Source organism: Rattus norvegicus, chromosome 1 (genome assembly GCF_036323735.1).
Source record: "Rattus norvegicus strain BN/NHsdMcwi chromosome 1, GRCr8, whole genome shotgun sequence".
NCBI classification, from domain to species: domain Eukaryota; kingdom Metazoa; phylum Chordata; class Mammalia; order Rodentia; family Muridae; genus Rattus; species Rattus norvegicus.
Window position 1 is genome coordinate 153,680,520 of NC_086019.1, and position 25,257 is coordinate 153,705,776.

Below are 25,257 nucleotides of genomic sequence, written 5' to 3' on the forward strand. Positions count from 1 at the left end.
GTGCAACATTTACAAATTACTTTGAAAACCAAACTCTTGCTTTGGTGACCCAGAACCATGACTAAACTTCTTCTAAATGCTGTACATTTGATATCCCTGCTATAAGTAATCACACCGCATTCCACAGCAGATGTAATTTTGCAGCTTTTAGAGTTTTTAGTGGGTAAGACGTTATACATTTACACAGCACAAAACAAAATCATGCTCACCTCTCATAGGACAGCTCTTTTACTTTTCCATGGCCAAATTGCTGCCCTCTGGAACTCATCTTCTATGAGAGCCCTGTCTGCCAATATGATTTAATAAGCACCTACTGAGTGCTTATGCTGCACAAGTTAGTTTTGGTAGAGATGGAGTAACAAAGGATAGTAGTAGTGGGAAAAAACAAGAGAGAGATAGCCCTTCAAATGGACGAGCTTTAAAAGAGATATCTTTGTACAATGTGTGTGTGTGTGTGTGTGTGTGTGTGTGTGTGTGTGTGTATGTTGTACGTGTGTTGTGCATGTATGAATGTGCACAGGTGTGTGGGTGCCACAGCCTGTGCGTGAAGCCAGAGACAACATCAGGTCTCAGCTCTCATCTTCTACCATGTTTGAGGCAGGATCTTTTGTCATTTCTCTGCTGCATATGGTGGATTAGCTGGCCAAGAGATTCTGCAGATCCTGTGTCTCCACGTGTCATCTCCCTAAAGCCCTGGGATTACAGACATCTGTTCTACTATGTCTGTCTTCACTAGGGTCCCAGAGATTTGAACTCAGGTACTCACACTTGTATAGCAAGTGTTTTACCCACTGAGTTATCTATCTTCCCAGCTCAGAAGTAAGAGATTCTATGACAGCTAATTGTAAGAACTAAAGGAGACCAATGCCAAGAAAATGCTTGGGGAATGGAATGTGCATTGGAGTCAGAGAAGTTGCAAGAATTAATGTCAGGAGAGAAAAATATGGTGACATTTCTCCGAGGCCCTGGTGGTTCCTTGTGTTAGAATTAGAGGGAAGATTGTTTCAGATCTGAAGGGATCTAGTCATCACATCAATAAGTAATCAAGCTGATAAGACTTACCAGTTCAGTAGTGTGTCCCCAAATCCACAAAGTCACAGCTGAGTGACATTAGGGGCTAATTCTCAGATTCCCACAGCAAGCAATACCTTTCTAGGAAGGCAACTATTGAATGTCATACAAGATCCTGAAATCAATACTTGTTTTTCTTCAGTTCCATAGGGATGACTGCAGAGGAATTTTAATCCAGCTACATGGCTGCTCTGGCAAGGGATCCCATCCAAAGACCTATAAGTCTATGTGATCCTTTAAGTCTGGAATACGGACATGCCTTTAATCCCAGGAGACAGAGGCAAGCAGATCTCTGAGTTTAAGGCCAGGCTGGTATAGAGTATGTTTCAGGTAAAGAAAAGCTTAGGTCCAGGCATGGTGGTACATGCCTTTAATCTTTTAATCTCGGCACTCAGGAGACAGAGGCATGCAGATCTCTGGGTTCTGTGCAGTGGAGTTGAGTGGGTCAGGGTGGGGAGTCAGTGCAGTAAGTGCAGTGCTGTGGAGTTGAGTTCTTTTTTGTGTTCAGTGCAGGTCAGCAGAAGCATTTGAAGCCACAGAATAAGAAGGATCCAGAAGATAAGAACAAGTTATAAGCCAGAGTTATTGAGGCCAAACAGAGCAGTTCAGTGAGAAGCAAAGACGAGTCAGACTGAGTCAGTCAGCTTGGAGAGGCATTTGACCGAGAAGAGTTGAGTTGAACCAGCCAGCCAGAGTTCAGACAGAGCTAAAAAGGGTGAGCTTATTCTGCAGTACGTCTCTGAGATGACAATGACACCAGGTGGATAAAAGTTACTATTATAGACGCCATGCTTTCTCCTCGTTCAGGTAAGCCACACTCAAATAGAGAAATTCTCCATATTCATGTTCTTCCTAAATTTCTAAGTTCACTTGTACTATGCTCCACTCTGCTTCATAGAACCAAACCAAACTTCATATTTTGTTTTAGGGTTTTTTTTTCTGGATTCACATTTTCCTGTCCCTGTGCATTATTATTAAATTGTGTTGGGGTCCAGGAGTTGCTCCACAAACCACATGAACACCAATCTCAGTCAGACAGGGATGGTTTATTGAATGCACACCCCAAGACTGATCAATCAGGGCTGTGGCTAAGAGTTAGGCTGTGACCCTGAACATTTCTCAGGGCTGGTTTATATGTGCAGGTGCAGTAAGTGCTGCCTGGTGGTTTGCTCTGACTCAGGCTACTTTGGCTAGTTAGACAGAGCAGTTCTAACTGACCTTTACTCTGATTGGTCCTAAGTGGAGCTTACAATTGTTGAATTTCTTAAGATTAACAAACCTTAGAACACACAGAACATAACAGGGTATGTGGTCAGCAGGACCCTGGTTTGGAGTCGTTATTTTTCTGCACCAATGATGGGCAGGCATAGTACAGCAACAGTATGAAATAGCTGGCAGGCATGAAACAAAATGGCTGCTGCAGTGCTAGCGAGGCAGGCTTCAACAATTCGACTTTGCTTTCTTGGAACTCCAAGAACTCCCTCCAAATCACTATCACGCTGTTAACTAGTGTTAACCAAGAGGACTAAGAGTGTTACAGCACTGTCTCCTTTGCACAGTTCAGGTAATGTTATCATCTTTATTTAATAGAAGGTTGCACATCAGCAGAGGCTGAATGAGTGGCCAAAGTGATCCAACTAGTTCCATGGAGGAACCTGGAGCAAAGTCTGAACATTTAGTCCTGCTCTATACTAAGTGTGTTCCCCCGCCTTTCTTTTTGTGACGCAAATTCCTTACAATTTGTTATATTACTTTACGTGGATGGATATTTTATCTGCATGTGAATATGTGCACTGCTCTTTTGCCTGGTGTCCAGAAGGGGGCATCTAATTCCCTGGACCTGGAGTTACAGATGCTTGTGAGTAATGTTGGTTCCATGAATCAAACCTGGGTCCTCTAAAGAGCAGCCAGTGTTTTTAACCACGGAGTTCTCTTTCCAGCCTCCTCCATAAACCGTTTTGAGGTGTAATTAGTGCCCAAGAAGTTAAGATGAGTATTTGGGTAGATTTGACACTGGACATAGCGGGGTTGAGTTTCTTCAGTGCCCAGATGTCGCAATGTTTCTACAGGTGAGCAGCGGTCCGCTTGCCCTCCAGGGCTGGAGATGGTGAGGAAGACACTAACCAAGGCAGGTGTAATCAGCCACGGAAGTGAGATACGGAAAATGTCTTGCCACACCCGCCATTCAAATCATTCACAGTAGCTATCACCAACCGGATACAGCCTGCTTCCCTCAAGGGGGAGGCACAGCTACTCTTCCATTTCTTCATGTCTGCCTTGCTGTCACTGTGGTAATATGACAACAATCAGTACATTTCCAACAGGTTTTTCTTTTTTTTCATCCCTTCCAGCTGACCTTACTGGGACCATTCTTTTCAAAACAACCTACCTTGGGTCGCATGCGTATTTAATCATTTATGGTGACAATCTTCATCATAAATGGTGGTGCTTTTCCATCCCCAGTATATCACTTATCCAAAGTGGAAGTTATTTATAAAGTAGCCTCTTTAAAGGCAAGGTGACTGGTAGTTTAGCTTCCTCTTTTGGAACCTAAATGCTCTCTCACAGGACCTATGAAACTTCAGACTTGGGAAAAAGGCCAGAATATGTTCCTTAAACACATATAGTTCAAGGACTCCCAGGCCTGTTTGTAGCCCACGATAGAACTGAGGCATTATAGATATACAGGGAAAATTACGGAACGTGAAGCCTAGGTTCTCGTTGAAGCTTCTTTCCGATGAGAGTCGAGCACTGCTTCAGGCCATTCTCCTGTGCCAACTGTGAACCTGAAGTTTTCTAGGCCTCTCCAGAAATCCCTTGCAAAACCCTAGTGGCTCCCGGCTTTACCAGATTGCAAGCCCACCCATGGCACTTCCAGACTCACACCTGATCTCATGTAGAGAAGGAGAATAGGGGCTGAGCAGGGGAAGGTCCCTTGGAAACTTCTCAGTGAAATCGCAAAAGCTTCCACAATCCTAAGAGTCGTTAAGACTTAACCGGAGACTCTTTTTTTGAGAAGCCCACGGGTCAGGTGTGCTTTAGTCTTTCTTTGTGTGTGGTTCCATCTTTAATAAATTCCCAAAGAAAAGAAAAAAAAAAAAAACAAAAAACAAAAAAGGGGTTGGGGATTTAGCTCAGTGGTAGAGCGCTTGCCTAGGAAGCGCAAGGCCCTGGGTTCGGTCCCCAGCTCCGGGGAAAAAAGAAAAAAAAAAGAAAAGAAAAGAAAAAAAAAATTCCCACTGTGCTTCATCCTGAAATTCTTTCCTGCACGTAAGCCAAGGACCCAGTTTTATCTGAGTTCAGGTCTCTAAAATATTAAGGGAACTTCACAGGCTGTGTGGAGCTGTGACTTGCTGACAGAATGAGGCTGTTGCCTACCAACATTTTTGCTAGTCTGGAAGAAGAAATTTAGAAGAACCAGAGTCAGCGGGATGGACAACACTAATCCTGCACATGAAGAGGGAAGAGAAGGCCTTAAAGTCCAGAAGTTTGCTTGGGCTAGCTCTGTTCTCTTACACTTAAAGCTGGACACAATACATTTTTGCCTTTAAAGTGTACCTGCCTTGGCCAGAGCTTTGAAACCTGACCTCTTTTCACCCTGGTGGCCCAGGCACTGTACACCACATTTACTGTTTATCCAGATACAGCTCTACACACGCACACACACACACACACACACACACACACACACACACACACACACACACAAGCGCGCAGAGAAGCGGAGGTGGGGGTGGGGGGGGTAGGGGTGGGAGAATTAGAATTGATTTTTCTCCTTCCACGGTGGAATGAGGAATCTCAGGTTTTTCTGATTGTGCTGAACGTACTTTTATTGCTGAGGCATCTCATTGGCCCTGTGTTAGTAGATGCTTTTAATGCCCCCACCCCTTTCTTTTCTTTCTTTGTACTGAGTCTTATTCTCTAGTAGTGGCTAGCTTTAAACCCAAGGTAATCTTTCTGTCCCCCAGTCTCCCAAGTGCTACCTTTAAAGTATCACACTATTTAATCCAAACTATCTATATAAAGAAACTGATGCCCGGGTTTAGACCATTTTGCCAGATCGTGAGGCACCTCTTCTTCCCGCAAGGTGGTGACCGTTTCAAATGGAAGGTATCCGCATCCCTCATGCACTGGGACTCTTCTTTTTTTTTAAGTATGGTTTCCGGTATTTTGGATTTAAAACTCGATTGCTTCACTGACAAGTAGAAAAGGAGGCCTGGAAGGGAGCAAGAGAGAAGCGCAGGGACCTGCGCACAGGAGGCGGCCCCGCGGGCGAGGGCGGGCGGGGCGGGCGGGGCGAGCCCTGTGCTCCGGGAAGGTCCTGCGCTGCCCTCCCCTCCGCCCTCCCCAAACAGCAGCGGGTGACACCTGGGCGGCGCAACAGGCTGCCAGCGCCGGGCGGCAGAGAGAGGCTGGCAGCTCCAAGGAGGTACAGAGGGCTCTGGCAACGGCCAGGGAGGTTGGGGGGAGACGCGGCGCGCTCTGGGTGTGACTTTTCTGCACACTGACGGTGTCACCGGGACTACTTTCTGGTCCTGCTCCGGGTCTTGGTGTAGTTGGAGGAGTTGGTGTAGAGAGATATTTTTGTTGTCCTTGCTATTCTGACTGCTACAACGTGAACCGCCGGTGTTGGCAACTGACAAGCTTCGCTCCTCAGTTTCTCCTTTAGTTAAGAGTGACTTCTGCTGCCCTCGCCGCTGTGTGTCAGCTAAGCTAGGGACACCAGGTAGGCGGGTTGCGATGGAGTTGGGGGTGGTACTTTGAAGGCTCGACCCCAGACCTGGGGCTGGAGGCTGGCGGGACCTGGCTGCGAGCAATCACACGCAGGGTGCTCAGGTGAGGACCCGAGAGGGCAGACCTTTCCCCAGGTGCAGCGAAGGGAGCCAGCGAAGGGACCCGCGAACTCTAGTTTGAAAATTAACAGATTTGTTTTGGGTCAGTTTCCTCTACACCCAACCAGACCTCTTTTCGTAGCGAGCTAAGTCACATGGGTGGGATTTGCCAGCTTCAAACTGCAAAACCGCGCATTTCAGGGTGTAAGACTCCATCCAGCAGCGGTAGGAAGTGGGGTAGGAAGTGGGTCTCTGTGCTCACCGTGCCTCCTCCCTTTTCCTTTTCCCCTTTCCTCTCTTTATAAGTCGTCTTTGGCTATGAGGGGCTCCATTTCCTGCATCTTTGAAAAGTTCTCATTTTCACCAAAGACTAGAATGTGACTAGCTGCTTCCAGGACTCCAAGTTGTGGGCTCTGAGCTCCAGGTTCAGAGGGAAGCCTAGACACACGCTTTGAATCACAGCTTTCTGACCCTACTGCTTAGTAGCAGTGGGCAAAGGAAGCCGGGTGGAATTCAGACACACACCTGGAGCAGTGGGTAGTTCCAAATTGCTGTCCAGCTTTCTCTCATTTTGACAGCCCTTCCTGGCTAGAATGCTAGTCCTGCTGTTTGCAGGATGGAGAAGCCAGACAAAGCAAGCTAGCTGAAAGTAGTTGAGGTCTTGACTCGGTTTCTGGAGCTCTTTAGCACACAGTCCCCAAACAATTTCTTCCATCTCTGCCCCTCATCATTCCTGGAGTGGTATACATTTGAAGTCAGATTCTCGGACCCACTAAAAGTGTCAGGAAAGGAGAAAAGAGGTCCAGTGAGGATGAAGGGGAGACGCTAATTTCTCTTTACCGAATATTTATTATGGGACAGGCCTCACAAGGTTGGTACACTATACTTCTTTTTATAATGGAGATGCAGAGACTCAGAAAGATTGGTTCTCTTATTCTAACACAGCTAAACGCTGGTGCAGTTGGGGTCAAAACCTAGTTTGTAATTCTAAAACCTTCCTACTTTGTGCTCTTCTGTAAAGACTAGTCAGGGCAGGGAGGAAGCAAGCAAGCAAGCGTTATTGAGCTGTCACTAAGTACCAGGCACTGTAAAGCATCTCAGAGGTCCCATTGGCCTGTGTGGTAAGGAATGCCCATCTTTCTGAGGGAATCAGAGACTGACAATGCCTCTCTCTCAGCAGCCCTGCTCCAGAAAGCCTGTCTGATCCACTCAGCTGCTACTGCTTGGGTGGGGCAAGAGTTCTGTTTGCTTTATGCTAGAAATGGTTTGGGGTCTAATGAAAGATTGATTGTCTGAATCTGATCCGTTAGACCTGACCGTTGGCTTGTGAATGATTGCTCTGTCCCATAGGGGGCTCGTTCCAGGCTTTACTCAATAAACATTTGTGGAATGAATGAATGAATTAGCACCTTGTGGAGAGTGATCTGCTGCCCACAGGACGGTGAAGCAATGGGGGTTGGGGGCAGCCTGGGTCCTAAAATCCAAGTCAGTGATGCCAGTAGTGGCTTCCCTGAGCCAATTTCTCCTTCTGTAAATTGAAGGTGATGACCTCCTTATGATAGTCAGAATTTTGTCCTTCTGACAAAACACCTCGGGTGATCAGCTGGTGAAGAGGGTTTGTTTGGCTTGTGGTTCCAGCCCTTGTTCAGTGTGTTCTGTTGCTTCTAGGCCTGTGGCAGGCAGTGCATGATGGTGGAAGTGTATGGCAGAGGAGAAAGCGTTGGGACCTCAGTTTCCCCTGCAAGTGAACACCTTCAAGGTCTTAAGTTCCAACCACCATAGTCTACTTCCTTTTAGAAATAAAGACTAAAAGATTTCTTATTTTATTTTATGCGTGGGTATTTTGTTGGCACGCATACCTGTGCACCACATGCTGGAACAGGGGGTCAGACCATCTGGAACTGGAATTACTGAATGTTGTGAGCCACCATGTGGGTGCTGGGAGCCAAACCAGAATCTGCTGGAGGAGGAGTATTCTTACTGCTCTCTCTCTCTGCCCTCTTTTCTCCCTCTCTCCCCGCTCTTGTTAATTTAATGTATGTGAGTATTTTTACATGCACCACATGAGTGCCTGGTGCCCTTGGAGTTCAGAAGAGGGCATCACTTCCCCTGGAACTGGAGTTGAGGATGGTTGTGTGCTGTCATATGAGTTCTGGGTCCTGTGGAAGAGCAGCCAGTGCTCTTAAGCACTGGGCCATCTCTGCAGCTCCTCTGAGCACTCTTATCCACAGAGCTGTATTTACAGTCTCCTTATCCTTCCTTCTAAAGATTCCAATATGTCCCCATGGTATCACCAAGCACTCTGTACCTTCAGGGGACATTTCTGAAATAAACTATATTACTACTTTCCTCCGTCAGTCGTGAGAACCAAGTGTTTCATGTTAGTTATTATTACTTGAGTTGTACAAAAGCGTGTGTGCTATTGACATGTTTTAAACGTAGAATGATCAAAAGCTTTGTCAAACTTAAAGATGCGGTAGGATCCAACTTTTGACTCAATAGAACTTAATTATAATATAAATGTTTTATGGAACTTGAGTCCAAATTTCTCTTCTCCTTTCTTCTCTTCTCTTCTCTTCTCTTCTCTTCTCTTCTCTTCTCTTCTCTTCTCTTCTCTTCTCTTCTCTCCCCTTCTATTCCCTCCCTTCCCTCTCCTCTCTTCTCCTCCTCTCCTCTCTTCTCCTCCTCTCCTCTCTCCTCCTCCTCTCCCCTTCCCATCCCTTCCCCTCCTCCTTCCTTCCTTCCTTCCTTCCTTCCTTCCTTCCTTCCTTCCTTCCTTCCTGTTTTAAGATTAAGGATCCAAGACTGATCTCAAAGTCCTGATCAGAAGAAGTGAGTAGCCCTTTGTTTTACAGTCAAGGCAGACCTGACCTTCAGGGGAGCTTTGTACTTATACAGGAAATTCTGAGAGCTGTCTAAGCCAGGCAGAGGCATGCTAGGCAGAAACAGTCAGAACAGCCTGAAGGGCAGGGGCACACTGGTGAAGATTGGGAGCTATGAGCCATGACCTCAAGGGGGCTTTCTCAGGCATTCATCATATTCTTTGACAGATTGTGGAGACAGATAAATGGGACCTGCTATGGGAAGCTGGTGGCTTGGCTATTCTGTACTCACAGAAGACAAATTGTACAAACTGGGCTTTCTCCTTCCTTCTGAATCTGGGCTTCTTTACTTGAACAGCTAGGGAATTGGACTGGATGAGATTTCTTGCAATCTTAAAGATCTGATTCTAGGTTATTTTCTGCTCATGTACCAAATGATTCAGGTAGTGGGAAAAAGGTCCTACCCTCTGTTGCTATGGAGCTTTTGGTGACACCTTTGTGATAGTCCTCACCTGGCTGTCTTTCACACATTGTTTTTAGTCACTTAATTGTTAGCTATTAGTCTAGAACCACCTAAAATGTCAGGAGGAGAGAACAGTTTGGGGAATAATTTTTGGAATGGTAGGTATATAGAAATATAATAAAAGCAATTTTTAAAAAAAATCACAATAAAGTCATGTGGTTCATTAAGTATTTGCTGCTAAGTTACTAAGTACATTGTTTTTCCCCAGTGCCCCCTGGGCACTTGGCCATGTGGTAGAATGTGGGAGAGGCACATGACCCTACTTGACTAGCACTGCACTGGGCGGAGTGAAAAGAGGTTACAGAAGACAGGAGAGAGCACAGCAAAGCAAAGATCCCCAGGGCTCAGGCTGTGCTCTTCAATGCTGCTCCCTGAGACTGGCACTCCATAGAAGCTTAGTGAAGTATTTTAAATTAAACCATAAATGAACAAATGAAACAATGTATGAAATCACTCTGCTGAAACATGGTGCTCTGCCCCCGTTTTTTTTTTTTGTTTTGTTTTTTCTTTTTTTTTGTTTTTTTTTTATGTAAATCTCCAAAACTACATTCATAGGTGTCATCTCTCCTCAATGATTGAGAGAAAACAGGGCTAAAATAAAAGCATTTCCTACCCCACAATGTATATGTGTTCACACATATGTGAGAGTGCATGCATGTGGAGACCTGGTGTTGGTGTCAGGAAACATGCTCAATCACTTTTTCACTGTACTGAATGAGGCATGGTCTCTAAATCAAACCCAGCACTTCCAGACATGACTGTCTCTCTAGCCAACTTGATTCTGAGATTCCCCTCTCTCTTGCGTCTGAGGCTACTGCCTACCTAGCATTTATGTGGGTTCTGAGCCTCCTAACGCTGTTCCTCATACTTGTAAGGCAAGCATGTAACCTCTGGGCATCTCCCCAACCCCTTACATCTCACTTTATCCATTCTTCGTAGCCGCCGATAGACATAGATTTGGCTACATATTCCCGAGTCTAAATTCACCAAGGAATAGTTGTGGGAATGGGATGGATCTTAGGGGTGAAGTGCTTGCTTAGCATGCACAGGGGCTGGAGTAGATCCTCAGCATGTATGGCAGCACAAGAGTGTGGGCCCACATGCACACACAGAAAGACCTTGTAAGCAATTCCACACGTGTCTGAGTAGAGGAGAAGGAAAGGCGTAACTTGGCCCCGGGTGACCAGGCTCTTCTTTTTCCCTCATGGGAGCATTGTTTTACTGTGACATTTTCACAGTACTGAACTGACACCAGCAGCTCCAATCAGACAGATGTGTTTTATGCTGCCATTACTCATGGCCACAGGCGCCAGGTCTTTCCTGCCACTGGCTGAGTCACTCGGTTAAAACACAGGGCTGTGAGGCTGAGGGCATGAGCTGGAGACCAGACCAGAAGGATCTGTTCAGTCAGATCTGTGCTCTGGTCTCCCTGCCAGTGATCTGCATTGTGAAGAAGGTAGATGTGGCAAGTTGGAGTCTTTACAGCAGATTCATCACCACTGTTGGTTTTAAACCAGTCATTTGAATTTTGGAAGTACAGTTTGATGCTTTCCAAGTGCGTGCTAAGGTCGGTTAAGTTTTGTCATTGTGGGTATGTTCAGGGAACTCATCTTGTTGTCCCCAAATTCTTACCATATCCTATAAACTTCATAAGTCCATAAAGTGGCTATGGCGGCCCTATCTACCTCTCAAGGTTGCAGAGACTGGATAAGTTTGTATGTTTAATAAAAATTAGCCAAAACGGATGTTGTTGCTTAGTGGCTGGTCAAGAGTCATCATTTAAAGACTTGTTGCTTCATAACTATCTGGGCTATTTCTGATTTAACTAGTTTCTGTCTGATGCAGTCACAGCAAGCCATGAGCAGTTAAAGTCATGGATACTCATCAGCAAAAGCAGTAAGTCTGTGCATCTATGTTTTCAAGTGATCATCACTGGTTATACAGGATTCAGCCTCATTTACTCTAAGTGCATTTCGCCTGAGCTGGGATGGGATCGGTTGCTAATGCCGCATAATACATTATCTCTGATGGCTTCAGAAAGCTTTTTCCAACCCCACAATGGAAGAAGACGAAGATGGTGGCACCTGAACTTTATTTAGCACTTATTTCCTAAAACCTGTTTTATTCTACACACTGGACCTTCATACATCACACATCTGTTAGTTATTAAGGCCGTTAGTTATTTACTCTAGTATTTTTTGTTTCACTCACTGGACATTGAGGCACAGATAAGTTGTACAAGGCCACAGAGCTAACAAGAGAAGCAATAGAGATTTGACCTCAGCCATCTGACCTCAGAGCCCAGGGCTCAGACCAGCAGAAGACAAAGTACTCAGTACCTACCCGTGTCCTAATGGCACCCGTCCTCTTGCTCAGGAATGCAGGAGGTCACAGACTGAGTTCTAGATGCAGGGCTTATAGGACTCACAGCTTGTGCGGTGTTGAGACTACTACACAAAAGAATATTTTAAATAGGATGTATTGCAAATTTGGGAGATTTTTCTATAGAGTGATAATAATAATGGGGATGGAGTAGTTCCGGGAGTATCTGGGGGGCAATAAACTACAAAGCAACGGGTCAGTAGGTTGGCAGCCTACCTAAGGGTCAATACTGGGCCTAGGGAGATGGCTCAGCAGGTATAGTGTGCTGCCAAGTCTGACAACTTGAGTTCAATCCCAGGGACCCACATAGTAGAGGGAAGGAACTGATCCTTATGGTTGTCCTCTGACCTCCGTATGTACTGTGGCATGCATGCCCATCTCAAATTAAACATACATGCTTTTAAAAGGACCAATACTGCTCTAGAAAAAAAGTGATTAATGTGCAATGCTTAGAGTGTTAAGGACCAGTGCTGTTTACATTAAGCAAAGATATCATCTATGGGCTTTAGAAGAGAAAACACCCACCCCATTCATTTTGGTGTTGCTATGAAATCATAATCAGAAAATGGTGATAAGCAGAATATCCATTTAAGATTTATTTGTCCTTATTTATGTGTGTAACTGTTCTGTCTGCATGTATGCATGTCTAGTACCTGTGTGCCTCGTATCTGTGTGTGTGTGGGGTGGGGGTCAGAGGATGACCTCAGATCCACTGGAACTGGAGTGACAATTGGTTGTAAGTGACGAAGTGGGTGCTTGGAATGAAGCCTGGGTCCTCTGGAAGAACACAAGTACTCTTAACTGCTTAGTCATACTCTAGTCCCTAGAATAGATATTATTTACCAAGTACACACTCAGGGTCAGTCTATCAGTCTCTTGCTTATCTAGTTGGAAGGAGAGCCCTCAGAAACAATACACATCACCTTCACCATCATTGCAGTCTTTCTAGAATCCTGGGATACTTTGTCAATTGATAGTTAATAACAGATATTTTTTAGGTACACCCATAGATAGTGAGAAGCTGGGATTCCGATATGTATAGCAATGTGATAAGAGAAGGGTTATAGTCAAGCAAGTATTTCTGGTTAGTGTTCATGGTCAAATGTCAGTCTGGAAGCCCATGTTTCCCACAAAACCTATTGGCAGAAGAATAAAACTTGTGTTTGGACTCAGATAACCTTTTAGATCCACTTCTAATTGCTTGATTGAACAGTAACTTAGTATGTTTCAGGAAAAGTCTATTTCCTTTCCTAAAATATTTCTTCATAACCTCTTAGTATAAGATAAAATATATTAAAGCAATGCTGGACCTTGCACATATTGTAGCATGAATAGTAATTTCCTGTTGCTCCCCCTGTCCCAACAGCCAAAAGACACCAAGAGAAAGGGAAGAAGATAGAACAGAGAAGAGAAAAGAAAGGATTAGGAGATGGGTAGGGAGGTCACTCAACAAGTGTCAGTTCCCTTCTGTTTTCTTATACGTGTGAATGTTCATATGTGTAGGTGCACATGGATGCATATACAGATGAGACATCAGGCTGTCATTTTCTGCCTTACTATTTTTTGAGACAGACCCTCTCATTGAACCTGTAGCTCATGGATGGGACTGGCTGGTCAGCAAGCACTTGAATCCTCCTGTCTCCACAGTGCTGGGATTATGGGTGTGTGTTGTTCCAGCAACTTTTAAATGTGGGTGCTGGGAATCTGAACTTAGGTTTCCATGTTTGGGATCCACTTTACTGATTGTTATTTCCCTCTCTTCCATTCCTCTCCTCTCTGTCCTCTTCTTTATTTCTCTTGACTTCTTCTTCCGGTTCATTTGATTGACACCAGTAAATTGATAGTCAGGGTACAAGGTGGTGAATGTTTTGGTAAAAATAAGTACAGCTTATTGTGAGATTACAAAGGAAGGCAATGGCCTGTAACATTTGGAAATGTTAAATCTGGCAGAGTGGCATTTTGCCAGGTTGGGAAGGGGACAAAACAGAGAAGACAGATACAAGACATAAAACCTTTAAAAGCACACAGATGGGGGGACCTGAGAAGGGAGTATGGAGAGGCCACTGAGTTGACATTTAAGGAAATTAGGCTATGGTGGAGGTGCTACTAATGTGGAGAAACGACAGCCAAAAGTAAAACCAGGCTAAAAATCCCTTAATCTTGAAGGCCACAAGCATTAACAGAAGTTTCTCAGTATTGAAAATGAAATGACTAAGTCTCTTTAGGAGAGTTCACATCCCCAAGGACAGAGAAGGCACTTGAGGTTGACCAGCATGCTTGTTTGCACTTGTAGGTATAGATGAGGCACCATATTTTAAAGATTTTTTTAGTTACTATTATGTGTAGATAGGAGATACTGTTATTTAATTCAAGATTGCTCCTGGAGAGTACATGGCTGTCTTAGTTAGGGTTTTACTGCTGTGAACAGACACCATGACCAATGCAAGTCTTATAAAGAACAACATTTCATTGGGCTGGCTTACAGGTTCAGAGTTTCAGTCCATTATCATCAAGGCAGGAACATGGAGGCATCCAGACAGGCATGGTACAGGCAGAGCTGAGAGTTCCACATCTTCATTTGAAGGCTGCTAGCAGAATGCTGGCTTCCAGGCAGCTAGGATGAGGGTCTTAAGACCACACCCACAGTGACACATGTATTTCAACAAGACCACACCTCCTCATAGCGCCACTCCCTGGGCCAAGCATATACAAACCATCACAATAGCATATTGAAAACTGATGACCCCTATGTTTTAATTTATATGACTCACATTGAAGCCATTTTATTTTTTTAAAAGGTAAAATATATGGTAACCTTATTTTCCATTTTATTTATTTATTCATCAACTGACTATATGTATGGTATATGCATGTGTATGAAAAATATTTATTTATTTGGAATGGACATTGAACTTGGGGCTGCCCACATGCCAGACTAGCACTGCATCATTGAACTGCATCTCCAGCTCTTATTTGGTATTTCAAATACAGAGCATAAGTTTTCTTTTGGCAAAATGATTGAATCTTAAACTCAGGAAGACTATCTAAGGGCCCCTTTCACATCTTTAAAATCGAGTTTAAGATTCCAGGATTAGACACCCACTGCCTGCTGACTTTGGTCAACCCACTGTATGGTTTCTTGTGCTTAGTAGGTGCAACCTACTGTATGGTTTCTTGTGCTTAGTAGGTGCAACCCACTGTATGGTTTCTTGTGTTTAGTAGGTGCTATGTAGCTAGCAGCTTCTGAGTTTCCTGGCAGGAGACCATGGAGATTCAGGTGGTCACATTCTCGCTAACAGGAAGCTGCAAGAAGCTGTGTGACTCTTCTCCACGAGCAGTTAGAAAAAGACCCAAGGACATCCAGTGTGTGTTTGTGTGTTTCTAGGACTGTGTTTATGTTTTCCAGAGTGTTGTCTGCTTTATTCAGACCACAGGGAAAACCTGGCCTATACCTGGAATTCCTTAGGGAAAGCCACTGGGGAGTTAGCCTTGGTTACTTGAGCCCAGTGTAAAGATACTTGCTTCCCTACAGGAACCAAAGAGTGGTCAGGAGCCAAGGGTGTGGAGGAAATGTAACCCCACCTGTCAGATCCTGGCAGGGACAGATGCAGCGCCATGCAAATGAGAACAGCTGTTTGCTCGGGGTGCGAGGAAGTAAGGAGTGGTTGGATCTGTTTGTTTTTATCTTTATCCTTCAGACATTCCCCAGGATCACTCTCTGAGCAGCCAGAAACCAAGAGCAAGTTTTGGGATGATATTTGATGCACAGGATACAAGCCATGCATGTTGAACTTCTAGAGGCATCCCATGTGAAGCTGTTGAAACACTAAGCCTTTAGATCTGACCTTTTCCTTGGGCCAAGGCACATGTCATCATGGTGTTAATCAAGTATTGGTCTTGGTCCTATGATAGATTCTGCACAGGTCTCTTCTCTTTGAGACCTAGGTATTATGACTTGTGGAATGCGAGTGGGAACTGCTCAGGTCCTTGAGAGTTTTCCACAGTCATGCATGAGTTTCTAGGTTAACATGCAAATGCAGTATGACTGGTTGTTCTTCATTGAAAATAAAATGATGGTTCATTGAAACTTTTATTAAACTATGAATCTTTGTGATAAAAGGGACAATAGGCCTAGTGGAATGTATTAACTCATTCAGTAAATACTGTTTGCTACATACAAGAAATCGTTTGAGGCTCAGTTTAGTGGGGAAGACAGATGTCCATCATTATTGTGCAGTGTGATGTTAACAGTCAGAAGTAAGCAGAGGTCAGGTAGCCAGGTTCTTCTGAGAGAACCAGTGGTATGGTAGGAAGAGCCTTGAATGAATAGCCCTTGGAGAGTTCAGAGTAGTAGAGAAATAATATGGTGGCCAATTGGAGTGTAGTCAAAACAGTGACATCAACCTCTCTGGCAAGAGCTGAGGCCAGAGAGATTTACACAGCTGAGACTGGATATTTGTTTCAGTGGCATTTTGCCCCCCTCTTGTCAAGCTCTTACTGGTCTGTCACTCTCCCATTCTGCTGTCTTTAACCCCCACCCCACCCCCACCCCAGGGCAAGGCAATTCTTCTCTCAGCTCTTCCTGAGCCACTGCCATGGACAGTCTTGCCCTCTAACTGCTCAGTGTTTGGTCTCATACCTCATCTGGCATCATCAGCCACCACTGTGACACCCATCTTCATGTGTTCACTTATCTTCCTTCTTGATCTGATTGCTTTTAGAGGCAGGCCCTCAGGGACCTGATTATTTGCTCAGTTCCCAGCACCAAAAAAAAAAAAAAAAAAAAAAAAAAACCAACCATGGGAAAGTACACAGAATAAAGGTATTTAAAAGCACTAAGTTATGCTTCTTAGAAGAATTTAGAGATTAATCTTTTTAAAATGTTTGTTTTTCATTATGTGTGTGTATGAGGGAAATTGTGCCTACAGACGATAGGGAGGGCAGATCCCCTGAAGTTGAAGTCACCTGATATGGATACTGGGAGGAGAACTTGGGCAAGAACTCTTAACTGATGAGCCACCTCTTCAATCCATCCAAATAATTCTTAAATACAAATTTGAGTTTTTGTTTCTATGGAAGCTGAAAAAATTAATTCAGCAGGTTTGAAATTGCTTATTTGTATAGAGACCCACTTACAATGTTGGCTGTAGACTAACATCTGGATGTCAGGAGGGTTCCCACTACTCTAAATGATAAGAGTAGCTCCCTGTATATAGACCAATGGTTCTCAACCCCAATGGGGGTCAAATATCAGATATCCTACATATCAGATATTTACATTATAATTTATAACAGTTGCAAAATCGCAGTTATAAAGTAGCAATGAAATAATTTTTCGATTGGGAGGTCACCGCAACATTGGGAGCTGTATTGAAGGGTCACGCCATTAGGAAGGTTGAGAAACACTGAACTAGACTGTGTGAATAGCTTATGCTGGGTACCTCCTTTCCTTCTGGAAATTCTGAAACTAGATACATGCCCATGTGACCATCTCCCCAAATAATTCAACCAAGTCTCTAAGGAACTCTGAATTAGTAACATTTCACGTATGTTGTCACTTTCTGCTTTGTGACTCCCCTGGTGAGGACCTTGGAAGTTCAGACCCATTTTCCTCCTGACTTTAATGAATGTACTTTATCTTTTGCTGACTCAGCTTTGTATGTGTTCCCTATGAAAACTTTATAGCAGTGAACATGACTTGATGTTGAAACCTGAGACTGCACTTGACTATTGCTTCAAGATAGGGTGAACTGCCACAAAGTGCAGAGGCAAGCTACTTATGCGTTGTTAATTTTCCAGCTAGGGCTTTGTGGATACAAAGACTCATAGAATTACTGGTCCTTCTTTAGAGACGAGGCCATTTTTTCACCTGTGTGTGTAAAGGCTTGGGAAGAAGTGATTTCAAAGCTTTCATGGTTTTTGTCAATTCATATGCCAAATCTGATTTCATCCTTTAAAAAAAAGTTAGACTTTGAAATCCCAAACTCTGAGAAGGTTATGGTCTCTGATAATTTATTCATTTTGGAAGCAAGTGAAAATGGGAGGGTTCACAAACCGGACACCCACCACCAAACTGAACTGGAACCAGCGCATCTCCAGTATAGTGTGGTGAGACAGAACAGCCTGAAGGAGAAGGATCAGCCAGTGGTCTCTTGTGTCTGTTGGTTGCAGATCCAGCTTATCTAAAGTCATCCCTTCTTGTTGAAAGTTCATCACCTGGGAAAAATCTGCCTTATTAGATAAAAAAATTTTATATTACTGCCCTCTAGGAAAGAAGAAAGCAGATCGTTTAAATACTTGGTGCTACCATTAGCATCATTCCTTTTAAATAGTCAGCACATTGCACTTAAAAGACATTGCTTCTTAGGGTACAATGGAAGAGCTGACCACAGCCACATAAATTCTAGGCTGATATATTGCTGAGCACAGACCATTAACAACGTTAAATGCTGGAAACCAAGATTCCTGAGCATAACGCTCAGTTCCAAGAGCAGGGAGGCTCGCCCTGCTGGTGCGCTCTGCCTGCAGGTGGTGAGTAAGGTTCAGCCGCTCTAGATTAGATAGTGAAGCAGGGACTGGTTGCCATCACTTCAGGGGATGGAAATGCCAACATTCTTTTGGAGGGTGGGGCTTTATTTTATTTTGGATACCAAGAACACAGCAGTGTGAGTAGTCACATCAGCTAATAATTACATAGTGATAATGTCCTCAAATATATAAGCTCATCTGATTTTTCACATCATGACTTTTGGTAGACCTTTGACCAATGAAGATGCTATCTGAGGGTTTCTGTTGCTGTTATAGAACACCATGACCAAAGCCAGCTCGGAGAGGAAAGGGTTCATTTCAGCTTACAGTTCCACATCACAATCACCAACAGAAGTAAGGTCAAGAACAAGGGGGCAGGCAGCTGGATGTAGAGGCCGAGGCCAGAGGCTACGGAGGTGTGTGGCTTACTGGCTTATTCATCATGGCTGGTTCAACCTGTTTTCTTCTAGAACCCAGAACCACCAGCCCAGGGCTGCTCCTCTCAACAAACACAATGGCCTACGTTCTCCCACATCAATCATCAATCAAGAAAATGTACCACAGTCTTGTCCACAGGCCAAGCCAATCTAGAGTGGGGGCATTTCTTTAAGAGAGGTTCCCTTTTCCAAAATGACTCTAGCTGGAGTCACATTGAAATAAAACCAGAAATAAACTTGTTTTTATTTTGTTTTTAGTGACCTGCTAAGAATTAGGACCTAGATATTTAAAAGGCACAGTGACTTTCTTGTGTTGTTAGTAGGAGGAGCGTGAAATGCCATCACTTTTCACAAATTCATGGAGTAATTCCTGGAAACCCAGCTCTTTTTTTTTCTTCATCCCCATGCAAACAAATGAGAATCAATGTTTAAGTTAATTAATTACAGATATCCATATATGTCAACCTCAATCTATGGACATATTTCTAACACTTAACCCAAGAAAATAGTAGAAATTAGCACGAACAACTAGAAAGACTTTGCAAACTCTAAGTTCCTTCAGTTGAGGACCAGTTCATAGAAAGATAGGATGCGTATCTGGAAGTTTGTATACTCTTCAGTTTTGTGTTATGGAGGTAGACTCTATGACCCTAAAAAATGTTTGTACTTCTTTTGTCCCTTAGCTTATTTCATATGTGTATATGGTGTGTGTGTGTGTGTGTGTGTGTGTGCATACATTCAGATGCAGTAAATATAGGCATGCTTGTGGAGGCCACCAGACAGTTCAAATTTTGTTCCTTGCCTTCTACTTGGTTTGAGACAGGGTCCTTTAGTTGTTTTATGGTCCCTGAACCTCTGAGGATTCTCTTGGCTCTACCTCCCATCCCCCCCCTCGATGCGCTGAAATTAGAGATACTTGTACTGTGTGTCTGGCTTTTATCTGAGTTCCAGGGATCCAAACCCAGGTCCTCACTCCTTCACAGCAAGCACTGTTGCCCACTGAGCCATCTTCATAGACTTCTTTGGTCCTTTAGAATTTATATTTGCCCTCTAGGGTGCCGGCGATGGAGGAAGTGAGAATTTTCCCCTGTCTAATGAATTGCAAAATTGATTAATGAGAGAACACACTAGCTTCTCATTTTGAGGTATTTATAGTCACATTGGACTTCTTCTTCAAATCACTCAGTTATCTCTACTGAAACGGGTTTCAGGGTTTGTATTTGCCTGGGAAGAGGACACTGAGGCTGACAGCAAGCACGCGCGTGCTTGCGGGATTCTGGTCACAGATCTTCTACCCTTCCATTTGCTAACAGGGGCTGTCACTTGTGCGGAACTAAACTGTGTGACAGCTGGGACACTTTTGTCATGGAAGACCTGATTTCTTTGCCTGTTGAAGCAATTTCCATGACAGGAAGTATTGGGACTATGGCCTTGATTTCTAATGACAGATGTATAAAAAATTGGTATCTCGAGATATAGCGGCTTAGATTCCACGGATGTGCTGAAAGTTTGAGAAGGCTGGAATTTTTCTCTATGAATCTCAGAGAAACTTTGTAGCTCAAAGTCCCCAAGGAGGAAAAGAGAAACACTTGACTTTATAACACAAAAATTGGCAGTAAGAGTGCTCAATTGTTTTTCTTGTGGGTGTTTGTGTTTTGTAATGAGGGAAGCATACTAAAATACAAAACTAGGATTCTTGGGGCCAGGAAACCATTAGCAAATAATTTGCTTCTGTGATTTCTCTTATAAAATTAATTTTAACTTTTAGTTTATTGTTTCTAGAACATTGCTTGTTTGAAGAAAACAAAAAAAAAAAAAAAAAAAGAAAACCTTTCAAATGACTGGAAGGTTCTTAATGTGACATACTCCACAGGAGTCCCATTCAGAGATATTTTGCATTAAACAGGCTCAAAAGGCTACAAGTAGGCAGAGATACCAATGACTGGCCCTGACATGAAATCTAGTGTAGAAATGTAAGAAAGATCTGACTCTTGTTGCCTCTACTACTTTATCAGGAGGGCTGTTCTGAACTACTACTGACTGATAGGTTTGACGAAACCATATTGTTTGAGCCCAGGCTTACCTCTAACTTGAAGATTGATGGCTTCCTACTAGAGGCTACAATGATGTCATAGCCTCTCTGGTGCATTGCATTATGTTGAATAATTTAGAGTTTAACCTTCTAGAGAGCAGCAAGCATTCCTTGGATCAGACTGTATTCCTCAGCTAATCTTTCTATCTGATTTCCTGTGACTCATACTGGGTACACACCATAAATTTAACACACAGCAATACCATGTCCTATAAAATTCACCAAGTATATACTGTGTTTGGGTTTAATTTCTTGACTGTATTATCAATGAATCAAGATTATTAATTCTCCTCTTTTGGAGCTTTTGTATTCCCAGGGTAGCTGGTAGAATTTCCAGAGAGTGGGGCTGAGAACCATGGGTATTTTTCAGTTACGAGAAGTTGAGAGACTAGAGGGTAGTTTAGTGTAAAGCACTTTCCTTGTTGGTGGCCCTATGTTGACTCTCGAATCTTTTACCTGTCTCAAAGAGAAGCAATTGAGAACGTTCTACATGTATTTCCTTACTCACAAGCTTGAAGTTCAGACGTGAGTCCACATGAATTTGTTTTAATGTCTCTCCAAACACATGACTCCATTCAAGACTTGGCTTTAGGCTAGAGCAGAGACTGAGGTGGGCATGTGAGAGGACCTCCCAGTATGCCTCTGTAGAGCTCTTGTTGGCATGCTGGGAAGAAGCTGTTAGCTGTGCCCACAGTGGACAGTGCTTCTGGGAACCACAGATGGTGGATTAAACTGTAAAAGTGGAGCTATCAAAGGACTGGCCTCCATTTTGATCAGGAAAGGTTCCGAGTGATCACCCTTCCCAGCAGGGTAAGTCCAGGTTCATAAAGCTATCGTTAGCATATCTGCATGTTGGCCTGGTGTCTTGGGACTTGCACTTTGGTGTTTTCTGGTATTCCTTGGCTTCACTCCCTTAAAAATCATCAGCCCCTAGTAAGTGGGAAAGTGCTCCCCCAAGGAAAGTTTGAGGGCTCTTCCTTCCCTGAAATTTGTTTTTCAAGTCTAGATGATTTTCCTACTGGAGCAGTATAGGTAAGAAAGATTATTCTGAAACTCATCACAAGAATAATATTTACAGAGACGTCTTTCATTTGTTCCCTTGAGCATTTATTTCTTCTGCTGAATGTTGTCTTTTTACACTGAAGTGATTTCTAGGTGCCTTGGTCTAGCTGCAGGATTGTGATGTGATAGAAACTGCCAGTACTCCAGGGTGCATTTCAAATTCCCTAACCAGGGAAGGAGAACCTTTAAAACCTTGCTCTTTATCTTAGCATGCGAGAGCGCAGAGATCACAGGATGTTCCTGGGAGCAGAGAGGAAACCAACGCAGGTGAGCTTAGCATGTCAGAGATGAATGGTCCAAGTTTTGGCAGGGCATAGTTACCAAGGGTTAAAGGAACAACTCCTGTGCTGTTATAGAAAGAGAAGAGAGCATAAAGCAACATTCAACTCAACTTTTTCATTTGACGCAGTGAAGTAAGCAAGATGGAAATGCTAAATGACCCACAGAAATAATACTATTATCCAGAAGTGGTGCTGGGACTAGGGTTGTGCTAGTTTGTCCTGTGACATAGAAGATTGAACCAAGGAAAGTGGCTAATTTAGTGAATCAAAACCATTTATGTGTAACGGTACAGCCTAATTTAACATAGACTGAATTAAAGATCTATATCTATTTTCATTCTAGGAATAGCAATAACAACATTGGTCTTTCTTCCATAACCAAGTAAATTGATAGTAATGTTGGATTAATTTTGGAACACTTATTCTGAGTCAGTAGCTCCTAGGTTTATATCCTTGGTTTCTCTAAGCTGACCTTGTATTGAGTATACAATAAAATCGACAATATGCATCACTTTACTCTTACAAGTTTTATGGCTGTGTATACTTGGATGCATGCATGGCATGTGGGAACATGCATGTTCAGTATGCAAATACCATGGTGCTCATGTGAATCTCAGAAGACAACCTTGTGATCTCAGCTCTCTCCCTCACCTTTATGTGGAGTCGTGGTATTGAACTTAGGTTGTCAGACCTGCATAGGAAGTGCCTTTTCCTGCTGAGACACCTTGCTGGCCCTACAACCACTTTAAGAATGTTTGTTTTGAGCAGAGATGTGGAAATATTGAAACAAGAGAGAAAGCTTTAGGTAGAAAACAGGAAGAATGAATGTCAGGGGAATTCATCTGGCAGTGTCTAGGAGGGTGCTGCTGGGAAGTGGACAGAACTGAGCTTAGGCACACCTGAAGGAGTAGGTATGAGTCAGAGCCTGAAAAGCCTTTCATAGGCCTGGGCTCCCCTTCCCAGAAACTGAGGCCTTCAGAGGCTCTTGAGCTGGGAGCAGAATGTGTGATGATGACATGATGAAAAGGAAAAATGGCTTCTTTCTTCCACTGGAGGAAGCTCCAGTGTCCCTCTGCTTGCTTGGGTCATAACTTTCCTTAACCCTCTAAATTAATAATAAAATAATAAATTATTATATTTATATACAATATATTACATATAAATATAAACATGTTAGTAAATACATTAATACATAATCGTAATAAAAATATTGTATGTGTAAAAAACAGAATGTTTCTTTTGTAATTAAATAATACGATTCTTTGAATAGCTTAGAATGTATATGTATGTGTATGTATATGTGCATATATATATCTCGCCTGGCACATAACGTTAACAAGATTATTCAGTTCCTAACTGTACTAATGAGGAAGAGAACGCACTCATGGGGCACTACAAACCTATGATTCATTCTGAAAAGCACGCCATCTTCCCTGATGTGTGCATATACCACACCTACCTGGATGGCATGGACACATCCTTATGTTCTATTTCCTTATGTCCTACTTCCCATGCTAATCCTACATGTAGGGGATGTGCTTGGGATGATATCCTGTTTTGAGTCTGTTGCTTCTATGCACATCTACGTGCCCTGCAAGATCACACAACAGCAGAGCAAACACATGCAGATGTGCAGAAGAAATCCACAAGCTCCTCGAGGTGGGAGCCTGGGTGCGTCGCAGGCACGGATGGTTCCTTTTCCATTCTCAGCAGTGGGCAGGTGAATAAACGGAAGCCCAAAAGTTGTTGCTTGGCCACATAACTTAGTAGGTTCCTTAAAACACTGGGCACAGGACCTCGCCCCATGTTTGTGTATTCCTGCCTAGTGGATTAGCTAATATTTCCACTGCATGGGCTCAGAGATAGCCATGTATAAAGTGTTTGTCAGAGAATTCCTCATGGACCATGACACACTGAGAGCAAATATGTTGTCAGACAGCTGTATACTTCGAGGAAGAGTTACCACCCTGGGTTAAGAATAGGTTAAGACACTCCCAATGCTGAAAACAAACAAGTTCCTTATCAGGGAACATAAGAAGTTTCCCTCTCCTCCCTTTCAGTACCCCCAGTCTACCATTTTTTTTAAAAGTTGGTAAGTGTTTTTAATGTTTTCATTTTTTGCTGCCTATGGCCACTGCATGATTCCATGGAGGAGATGAGTAAGCCCTAAACATGTCCTCTAGTGACACGGCTTGGGGAAAAATGGTTTTCGCAGCATCATCGTAAGTGCTCTTATTATCTTTGTGTTGAGCCAGCCCTGCCCATTAATTTCATAATCTTTTTTGACATTTTGGTTGCGAGCCTAGACTTTCATGGCCGAGCCACCTCTCCAGCCCTTCATCATCCTTATACCTTTAACTTATTCACGTGTCTTTTGCTGTTTTCGATGCAAGCAAATTTCAATCTTTAGAGGGGTGTACTAGCTTCCAGTTATAACTATGGTGTGGGCATTAGTATCTAGCAGTATCTATGGAAGGGTAAAAATATGTACTGAGAATTAGATAAAGTTAGCACCAGTCACAACATTTTATGAACACCACACCACATCCTTCATATAGCAAAAAATATTATCCTCCATTTAAATGGAAACTCAGAGATTTGAAGTTATTAATCAGTACAAGATCTCACAGCAAATAATTAGCACAGCTCTCTAAGACAGTGGTTTCCAGCCTTTCTAATGCTGCGACCCTTTAGTATAGTTCCTCATATCATGGTGACCCCCACCTATAAAATTATTCTGTTGCTACTTTGTAACTGAAATTTTGCTACTGTTATGAATCATCATGTAAATATCTGATATGCAGGATATGTGGTATGTGAACCTCAAAGGGGTCATGACTCATAGGTTGAGAACATTGGAGTAAAGTGATACTCTTGTTACTGTACTGTTCAGCTGAGGCGCCATGTAACTCCACAGAGGCCTGTGAGAAAGATGGGCACAGTTATGGCTGGTCATCTGAAGTACAGAAAAATGGCACAGAGTTTGTGTTTCATAGCTCATCAAGCTTGTGACAGGGGAGTACATTCATCTGTCCAGACAAAGCAGTTTCTCCAAGTTTTTGCTCAAGGCTCAGCTGTAGTATCCCTGAGAAAGAATATGGGGGAGATTTGCCCCAGATTGGGGCTTTTGTTATTCTATATTTTTTCTACACAACAGTCTTTTCACCAGCAAAAGTTTTTGAAACTCTGACCATAGAGGCTATAATAAGTAGCTATAAAAATCAAAC

General features: G+C 43.2%; 1 protein-coding gene across 14 annotated transcripts in view; it reads left to right on the top strand.

The window, feature by feature from the left end:
• The first annotated feature begins 4,883 nt into the window (after positions 1 to 4,883).
• Positions 4,884 to 25,257, top strand: part of Sytl2 (synaptotagmin-like 2) — a 106,356-nt gene continuing 85,982 nt past the window's right edge. For 3 of the 14 annotated variants that reach the window (XM_039082423.2, XM_039082431.2, XM_039082427.2), the window contains exon 1: positions 5,346 to 5,500. The gene's annotated coding sequence lies outside the window, so the exon portion shown is untranslated. Of the gene's footprint in view, positions 5,798 to 25,257 lie in introns of all 14 variants that reach the window. The other 11 variants (XM_063267013.1, XM_063266999.1, XM_039082411.2 and 8 more) reach the window with 10 other exon arrangements.